The sequence below is a fragment of the Schistocerca nitens genome, chromosome 6 (genome assembly GCF_023898315.1).
Source record: "Schistocerca nitens isolate TAMUIC-IGC-003100 chromosome 6, iqSchNite1.1, whole genome shotgun sequence".
Taxonomy (NCBI): Eukaryota; Metazoa; Arthropoda; class Insecta; order Orthoptera; family Acrididae; genus Schistocerca; species Schistocerca nitens.
This window is the reverse complement of record NC_064619.1, coordinates 570189644-570199478: the sequence shown is the minus strand read 5'-3', so window position 1 is coordinate 570199478 and position 9835 is coordinate 570189644. Positions and strand designations below refer to the sequence as shown.

Here is a 9835-nt window from a genome sequence, read left to right as displayed (position 1 = left end):
GTACTTCCATTCGTCTATAAGAAGGCATTGTGAACTAAATTTTAAATTTTAATGAACCTTGATCTTTGTTCCCACGTATCTTGTTCCCTTCATGTATACATAATATTTCTTATTATGCACACTTACGTTCACGACAGTTACATTGTACCAGATTTGATCTGCTGTCTGATGGATGAAAGAGTAAATAAAATTCGTAGCTGCATGAGATCCTATTATTATAATTATTATTGATTTATCAGAAAGTTTGATGAAGACTCAAATACTATGTAAAACTCAGAATAAAATTCAAAAGTAAAATCAAGCAGGTTACTCCCGAAAAACTGACTCAGCGAGGTCCTGACAAGAAATATTCTGGAAAGTGAAACATGTTACCGAGGTTAGGATATTATTACTAAAAAAATTAATTACTTACTTGTTGATGCAAAATATACATTTTACTGGGTATAGGCTATTGAAACCATTTCTTTATTCACAAGACGGTCCTTTGCAATAGCTAATATAGGAGGTATTAGTTTAAATGCTCATTGACACCATCAGAACTGCCTAATGGTGACCTTTATTGAATTGCAAAATGTCGGAACCTGCTTTCAAAAATTAATTTATCCTTTTCCGTTATGATTTGCCCCACAGTAGATGACACGAAAAAGCAAGATTTCAAAGCGAGAAGGTATGTACAATACAAGCACAATGACGCACTGACAGTCTAATAAAAGAATCACTCAGGTCGGCATGGAATTATGTCTCCACGCAGTTCTGTTCTTCCGACAATTTAAGGATCTTTCACTTTTTTGACATCTGCAAGTCATGATAGCATGCCTTGCTTTCGCATTCGGGAGGACGACGGTTCAATCCCGTCTCCGGCCATCCTGATTTAGGTTTTCCGTGATTTCCCTAAATCGTTTCAGGCAAATGCCGGGATGGTTCCTTTGAAAGGGCACGGCCGATTTCCTTCCCAATCCTTCCCTAACCCGAACTTGCGCTCCGTCTCTAATGACTTCGTTGTCGACGGGACGTTAAACACTAACCACCACCACCACCATGCCTTGCTTACTTCTTTCCCCGCTGCACACATTCGTGGGTTCAGAAAAAAAACGTAGGTGAGTTTTTTGCACACGTGAACATTAAAAACGTTGTCCGTATGATTTGAAAGTTTAAAATTTAACAAGTAAGAGTTGGTGGCAGTAAGCAAACAAGCGTTGCTTTCGGAATTCTAACTTCATCAGCTGTCGACATAAATACAGTAAAAGAGAATTTAAACAGATTGCGAAAGCATCCTTTTCGCGTCATGTACTTCTCTTTTTGGTTATTTGAAATATGTAAACAAAATTAAAGTTACATTTACGAGGGAAAATGGGTCGTATTACTGGGTCAAATATGCATTTAAGACCAGAAAAACGTTTGAAATGCGTTCCTGACCCTATGTTGTTAAAATAAGAATTATAATATTTGCTATTTAAAACACTAGTTGCGAGCGCACGAGGAAAATTACGAACAAAAAGCAACCGTAAACGATCTACATGTAAACACTAGTCTGCTAATGTTTTGGCGCATGTAATATGGCGGCTCTGGCTTTAAAAAAAAGTATAGCCTAAGTCTGTAGGGCCGTCTCTCCTTATTTATACTCCCATGCTACTGTATATGTATTAAAAATATGTGGAAAAAATCGTAAGTCTGATGGTAAATTTAAATCAAGGCTTGCAGATCCTACAAATTTTAGAAGAAAAGTATTCTTCTTGTTCTTCAAATTCATCAATAATATTGAACCAGTGCCTAACTAAACAAATGGTTCAAATGGCTCTGAGCACTATGGGACTTAACATCTGTGGTCATAGTCCCCTAGAACTTAGAACTACTTAAACCTAACTAACGTAAGGACATCACACACATCCATGCCCGAGGTAGGATTCGAACCTGCGACCGTAGCAGTCCCGCGGTGCCGGACTGAGCGCCTAGAACCGCTAGACCACCGCGGCCGGCCCTAACTAAACACAAATCGAAATAATTAAGATGCATTGCTAGTCAGAATTCACTGTAATGTGTGGGTCTGCATTCACTTGCGAGATTTGAAAATAACAGAAAATTAGTATATCAAATTATATTGGTGTTTGGAAACACTTATCGATGTGAGCAGTTAGTCATCTTCTTGAAGGAAAATAAGTCTCTTGCGTGTTACGGAATTAGTGACATTCATTTTCGGTCAGTTGCGAAAGTAATCACTGCAAGCAAAATGTTCCAGAAGCAGAAAAGATAGTATCAAATGATTCAAATGGCTCTGACTGAGCACTATGGGACTTAACATCTATGGTCATCAGTCCCCTAGAACTTAGAACTACTTAAACCTAACTAAGCTAAGGACAGCACACAACACCCAGTCATCACGAGGCAGAGAAAATCCCTGATCCCGCCGGGAATCGAACCCGGGAACCCGGGCGTGGGAAGCGAGAACGCTACCGCACAACCACGAGCTGCGGACAGATAGTATCAGTTCAGAAAGCAAAATTAATTTCCACGTTATTCGTCTCTGTTTTCGTTGAATAATTTCGAAATAAACCTCCATTTCAATGGAAATGTAATGCGACGACTTTTTTGTCCACAGACTGTTTATTTGATCCCGATTAGCTTTTGACTTTGACATGTTTGCTTCACAGTATTAATTTTTATTGTGTATTCTGATTGATTATAATTAATTACGACCGCATCTTTTTAAGCATTGGGTTGCTAATGACAACCACATTTTATGCCCAAATGCAGACAACAATAGTTTATCGTTACGAGGCTCAGACCAATTTAAAAAAGGATAACACAATGTTATACTCACAATGTGTATCTGATTCACTACAGACTACAGTCAGTTGACATATATTTGGTCCCTCGCTTTGGCACGCCACTAATTAAAAATTCCGGTAGCGATAGGATCCCAATAAATTCTTCGCATTGATGTCATTTTATTGATCCGGAACGTGTAAGTATTCAGACGGTAATATTAGGTGGGCCTTCGTCAGACGTACTGCAGTTTCACTCGAAACATACCTTCGAGCCGGCCGAAGTGGCCGTGCGGTTAAAGGCGCTGCAGTCTGGAACTGCAAGACCGCTACGGTCGCAGGTTCGAATCCTGCCTCGGGCATGGATGTTTGTGATGTCCTTAGGTTAGTTAGGTTTAACTAGTTCTAAGTTCTAGGGGACTAATGACCTCAGCAGTTGAGTCCCATAGTGCTCAGAGCCATTTGAACCAACCATACCTTCGAGTCATCTGACAGCAAACTGTTATTTTTTGATTAAAATCTTACAAGGACAATCTTGCTGCATCGCAACTCGTTCACATATTTTCGTGTTTGTTACGTTCGGCAAAGAAATGTGAAGCTTAAGAAAGAATTAAAATTTGCTTGCAGTCATTGTAACTGATCGAATGACGTGTTACTAACTTCTGTTACACGATTTTGGCATATTAAGATAAATAAAAAAATGTACAAGTAATTATTAAGTGACAGACTGTAATAAATAAAATACCTTTGTCTGGCGTCTTAAACCCAGAAATCCAGGAACTGTGTTATTAATCTAGAACTATTATTTGAAGTAGTGGATATGCCTTTGTTACTGCAGAACAAAAACGAGTAACCTGTAAATCTCTTTCACTCCATTGTCCGAGGTGCAACAAACGTTTATCATCAGTTCGGTTACGACAAAAAGTTTGAGTGGAATTTTGTCTGACTTAAATTAAAAGTTCAAAAGTAATTCAGAATTCAGAAAAGAAGACAGCAATCACCTAGCCGAGTACTGGAATGACATTAGTACAGAACATAAAAATTATGCACTGAAGAGTCACAGAAACTTGTAAACCAGCCTAATATCGTGTAGGGCCCCGCGAGCGCGCAGAAATGCCGCAGCACAATGTAGCATGGACTCGACTAATGTATGACGTAGTGCTGGAAGGAACTGACACTATGAACCCTGCAGGGATGTCCATAAATCCGTGAGAGTGCGAGGCGGTAGAGATCTCTTCTGAGCAGCACGTCGCAAGGCATCCCAGATACAGGCGTTCGATACAGGCGTTCGATACAGTTCCGCACTGTCGCCTGATAAACAAAGTAAGAGCCTACGGAATATCAGACCAGCTGTGTGGCTGGATTGAAGAGTTTTTAGCAAACAGAACACAGCATGTTGTTATCAATGCAGAGACGTCTACAGACGTTAAGGTAACCTCTGGCGTGCCACAGGGGAGTGTTATGGGACCATTGCTTTTCACAATATATATAAATGACCTAGTAGATAGTGTCGGAAGTTCCATGCGGCTTTTCGCGGATGATGCTGTAGTATACAGAGAAGTTGCAGCATTAGAAAATTGTAGCGAAATGCAGGAAGATCTGCAGCGGATAGGCACTTGGTGCAGGGAGTGGCAACTGTCCCTTAACATAGACAAATGTAATGTATTGCGAATACATAGAAAGAAGGATCCTTTATTGTATGATTATATGATAGCGGAACAAACACTGGTAGCAGTTACTTCTGTAAAATATCTGGGAGTATGCGTGCGGAACGATTTGAAGTGGAATGATCATATAAAATTAATTGTTGGTAAGGCGGGTACCAGGTTGAGATTCATTGGGAGAGTGCTTAGAAAATGTAGTCCATCAACAAAGGAGGTGGCTTACAAAACACTCGTTCGACCTATACTTGAGTATTGCTCATCAGTGTGGGATCCGTACCAGATCGGGTTGACGGAGGAGATAGAGAAGATCCAAAGAAGAGCGGCGCGTTTCGTCACAGGGTTATTTGGTAACCGTGATAGCGTTACGGAGATGTTTAATAAACTCAAGTGGCAGACTCTGCAAGAGAGGCGCTCTGCATCGCGGTGTAGCTTGCTCGCCAGGTTTCGAAAGGGTGCGTTTCTGGATGAGGTATCGAGTATATTGCTTCCCCCTACTTATATCTCCCGAGGAGATCACGAATGTAAAATTAGAGAGATTAGAGCGCGCACGGAGGCTTTCAGACAGTCGTTCTTCCCGCGAACCATACGCGACTGGAACAGGAAAGGGAGGTAATGACAGTGGCACGTAAGGTGCCCTCCGCCACACACCGTTGGGTGGCTTGCGGAGTATGGATGTAGATGTAGATGTAGACATGCTCAATAATGTTCATGTCTGGGAAGTTTGGTGGCCAGCGAAAGTGTTTAAACTTAGGAGAGTTCAAAATGGTTGAAATGGCTCTGAGCACTATGGGACTTAACTTCTAAGGTCATCAGTCCCCTAGAACTTAGAACTACTTAAACCTAACTAACTTAAGGACATCACACACATCCATGGCCGAGGCAGGATTCGAAACTGCGACCGTAGCGGTCGCGCGGTTCCAGACTGTAGCGTCTTTAACCGCTTGGTCACCACGGCCGGCTAAACTTAGGAGAGTGTTCCTGAAGCCAATCTGTAGCAATTCTGGACGTGTGGGGTGTGTATTGTCCTACTGGAATTGCCCAAGTCCATCGGAATGCACAATGGACATAAATGGAATCAGGTGATCAGACAGAATGCTTATGTACGTGTTACCTGTCAGAGTCGTATCTAGACCTATCAGGGGTCCCATATCACTCCAACTGCACACGCCACACACCATTACAGAGCCTCCACCAGCTTTATCAGTCCCCTGCCGACTTGCAGGGTCCATGGATTCATGAGGTTGTCTCCATACCCGTACGCGTCCATCCGCTCGATACAATTTGAAACGAGACTCGTCTGACCAGGCAATATGTTTCCAGTCATCAACTGTCCAATGTCTTGTTGACGGCCCCAGGGGAGGCGTAAAGCTTTGTGTAGTGCAGTGATCAAGGGTACAAATGTGGGCCTTCGTCTCCGAAAGCCCATATCGATGATGTTTCGCTGAAAGGTTCGCACGCTTGTTGATGGCCCAGCTTTGAAATCTGCAGCAATTTGCGGAAGGGCTGCAGTTCTGTCACGTTGCACGATTCTCTTCAGTCGTCGTTGGTCCGTTGTTGCAGGATCTTTTGCTGGCCACAGCAATGTCGGAGATTTGATGTTTTACCGGATTCCTGGTATTCACGGTACACTCGTGAAATGATCGTACGGGAAAATCCCCACTTCATCGTTATCTCGGAGAGGCTGCGTCCCACCGTTCCTGTGCCGGCTATAACACCACGTTCAAACTCACTTAAATCTTAATAACCTGCCATTGTAGCGGCAGTAACGAATCTAATAACGGCGCCAGACACTTGTCTTACATAGGCGTTGCCGAATGGAGCGCCGTATTCTGCCTCTTTATATATCTGTATTTGAATACGCAAGCCTATACCAGTTTTATCCCCGCTTCAGCGTATAAAACCCTGTAGTCTGTTGGCGGTATCTATACAGTGTGTCCCAACAGTAAACTGAGCATTTCCAGACAAGAAATTAATTTTTCGTTAGGGCATGCTAGCTCTATGGTTTGGTTAAATGATGATGGCAGTTTCTTCGGTAAATTATTCTGGAGTTAAAATAGTTCACCATTCGGATCTCTCGGCGGTAACTTCTCAGAGAGATGTCATTAAAAGGAAAAGCAAAACCAACATTCTACGTGTGGGCGCGTGGAATGTTAGAGCTCTTAATCGGGCAGATAGGTTATAAAATTTAGGAAGGGAAATGGAGAGGTTCAAGTTAGTTACAGTGGAAATTAGTGAAGTTCGGTGGCTGGAGGAACAGGACTTCTAGTCAGGTGAGTACAGCGTAATAAAAGCAAAATCTAACGGAGGTAACGCAGGAGAATAAGGGAATATGAATGCGGGTAAGTCACTACATACTGAAGATACTATCGTAGCCAAGATAGACACGAAGTCAACATCCAACAAAGTAGCACAAGTCTATATGCCAAGTATCTCTGCAGATGATGAAGAGATTGAAAGAATGTATTATGTGATAAAAGAAACTACTGACATAAGTAAGGCAGACGAAAATTTAGTTGTGCTGGATGACTAAAATTATAAGCAGGGAAAGGAAAAGGAGGAAAAATAGTATGAAAGTATGGACTGAGCGTAAATGAATGTAAGGGGAACCTGCTGGGTATAATTTTGTCAGGACCGTTTGTTAACCGTCAGTAATATTTGGTTCCAGAATCATGAAAGAAGGTTGTATACGCGGAAGAGAGCTGGATACACTGAAGGTTTCAGACGCATTATATAATGGCAAGACAGAGAATTCGGCACCAGAGTTTAAACTTCAGGACATTGAAGGGACAGATGAGGACTCTGACCATAATTAATTAGCTATGAACTTAGATTAGAACTGAAGAAATTCCAGCCGGCCGCGGTGGCCGTGCGGTTCTAGGCGCTTCAGTCCGGAACCGCGTGACTGCAACGGTCGCAGGTTCGAATCCTGCCTCGGGCATGGATGTGTGTGATGTGCTTAGGTTAGTTAGGTTTAAGTAGTTCTAACTTCTAGGGGACTGATGACGTAAGATGTTAAGTCCCATAGTGTTCAGAGCCATTTTAACCATTTTTTGAAGAAATTCCAAAACCGTTGCAAATTAAGGAGATAGGACCTGTATAAGTTGAAGGAACCAGACGCTGCCGACAGTTTCAAAGGGAGCATTAGACAACGACTGACTGCAACAGTGGAAAGAAATACATGAGAAGGCGAATGGGTAGCTTTGAGTGAAGGCAGCAGAGCGTCAAACAGGTAAAAAGACAAGGTCTAATAGAAATCCTTGGATATCACAGAAGATATTGAATTTAATTTATGAAAGGAGGAAATATAAAAATGCAGCAAATGAAGCAGGCTAATGGGAACACAGATATCTAGAAAATGAGACTGACACAAAGAGCAAAATTGCTAAGCTGGAACGGCTAGAGGACAAATGCAAGGCTTCAGTACTACATAGAACTACGGTACACCTATAGGAAAATTAAAGTAACATTTCCAGAAAGGAGAAGCAGCTGTATGAAAATTAAGAGTTGAGACAGAAAAGCAGTGTTAAGCAAAGAGCTGAAAGTGTGAACATGGAAAGAATACATAGAAGAAATGAACATGTAAGCAATATTGTAGAACTGTAAAAGGAAGCAGATGAAAATGAGAAGGGAGATACGATATTGCGAAAAACATTTGACTGAGCATTGAACGACCTAATTCGAAGCAAGGCCCCTGGAGTACACGACATCCCTCACAACTACTGATCCCCTGGGAGAGCCAACCATGACAAAACTTCTCCATCTGATCTGAAATATGTATGAGACAGGAGAAATACCAATTCCATAGAAAGAAGGTGCTCACAATTATGAATATTACCAAACTACCAGTAATAAGATGATGTAAGATGAACATCAACAGAAGCAAAATAAGGATAATGGAATGTACTCTAATTAAATCTAGCGATGAAGAGGCAATTAGATTAAAAAAATGAGGCACTGCACGTAGTATATTAGTTTTGCCTTCTGGGCAGCAACGCAACTGATGACGGTCGAGGTAGAGGGGGTACAAAATGCAGACTGGCTATAGCAAGGAGAGCATACCTGAAAAAGAGAATTTAGTAAACCTCTAACATAAATTTAAGTATTAGGAAGTCTTTTCTGAAGGTATTTACGTGGAGTGTAGCTTTGTACAAAAGTGAAACACGTACGATAAGCAACTCAGACAAGAAAAGTGGTGAAGATTAGATGGGTAGTTCGCGTGACTAATGAGGAGGTAATGAATAGAACTGGGGAGAAAAGAAATTGTGGCAAAAACTAACAGCCGTTTATATGGCGGTACGTGCAAAAAATTGTTTACCAAGAATGCGATAGAGCTTCCCTAATCACCGCGAAAACAGGGAAGCAATAAATTGCCTGTTAACCGTTGCCGACAGATTTACAAATTTAATTCGCACCGAAAACATTTCTCGCTAGGATTTATGTAAATTTTCAAAAGAATTATTGGATGCATTTCTCAATTTAACTTATAATAGCTTCCTCTCTCATAGCGCTAATCTTAATTTTATTCTGTGTAATTCGAAAGTCAGTATGGATCAGTTTGAACGCAAACTTTGATGCTTAACTTTTGCTTCCGTGAAGCATTAAAGCACAGAACTTCCATGGAAGTTCGAAAATTGTTAGGTGTCCATTCTCGAAATACTGGTTTAACTTGAATCTACGCAAGGCGACATGCAACAGCCGTACTTAATTCCCAAAACACACAAACAAGCTGGCATTTCGTGGAAACAGGGAACACTAAAAGCTCTATGTCGGTATCATGACGTGCGCAATTACATCATGGTCACTAGAAGTGACAATTAATTCGGGTACACTAACAGTAGTTTGCTTGTGTGTTCGTTATGTTTCTGTTCTTTCCTCGTACGAAACAGACTACCCGCCACTTCCCGGTCGTCTCTTTGTTTTGTTCCACAACTTGTTCCAAACCTTTAGGGTCAGAGTTATACAGATTGTAGACAATCCTAAACCGATAACTTTGAAACTGGGAACTAATGATCGGAAATTCATACGTAGTCTTTTATGCGCATTAACGAATTACACCTTACAGAAACAACTGAAGCCCGGAGCAACTATTCAAAATATGATCGCAGTTATGAATAGCGTATTTACAACATAATTCATTGACCAAACTGAACTCAGTGTTGAAAATCAATTGGGCGCAGTAACTATTATGGTGGAAATGTAACATCTGCACTAGCTGTATTCTCCATACTACATTCTTCGAAGCGTATATTTTGAAGGTACGTGAACAGGTGCACGGTGATGATTCAGCTCTCATATGATCCAGACGAAATTTCTCTGTGCGAAAAATTCTTTCTCGAAATTCTTGTCCGGGGCTACGTGACTTTAGCTTCCCAGTTGCTGGTATTGAATCGCTTATTTCCCTCCTCCTCT

At 41.4% G+C, this 9835-nt stretch overlaps 1 protein-coding gene across 1 annotated transcript in view; it reads right to left on the bottom strand.

The window, feature by feature from the left end:
• LOC126263688 (mitoguardin) overlaps positions 1 to 9835 on the bottom strand; it is a 503310-nt gene that overhangs the window by 363211 nt on the left and 130264 nt on the right. The gene's annotated exons all lie outside the window — the stretch shown is intronic.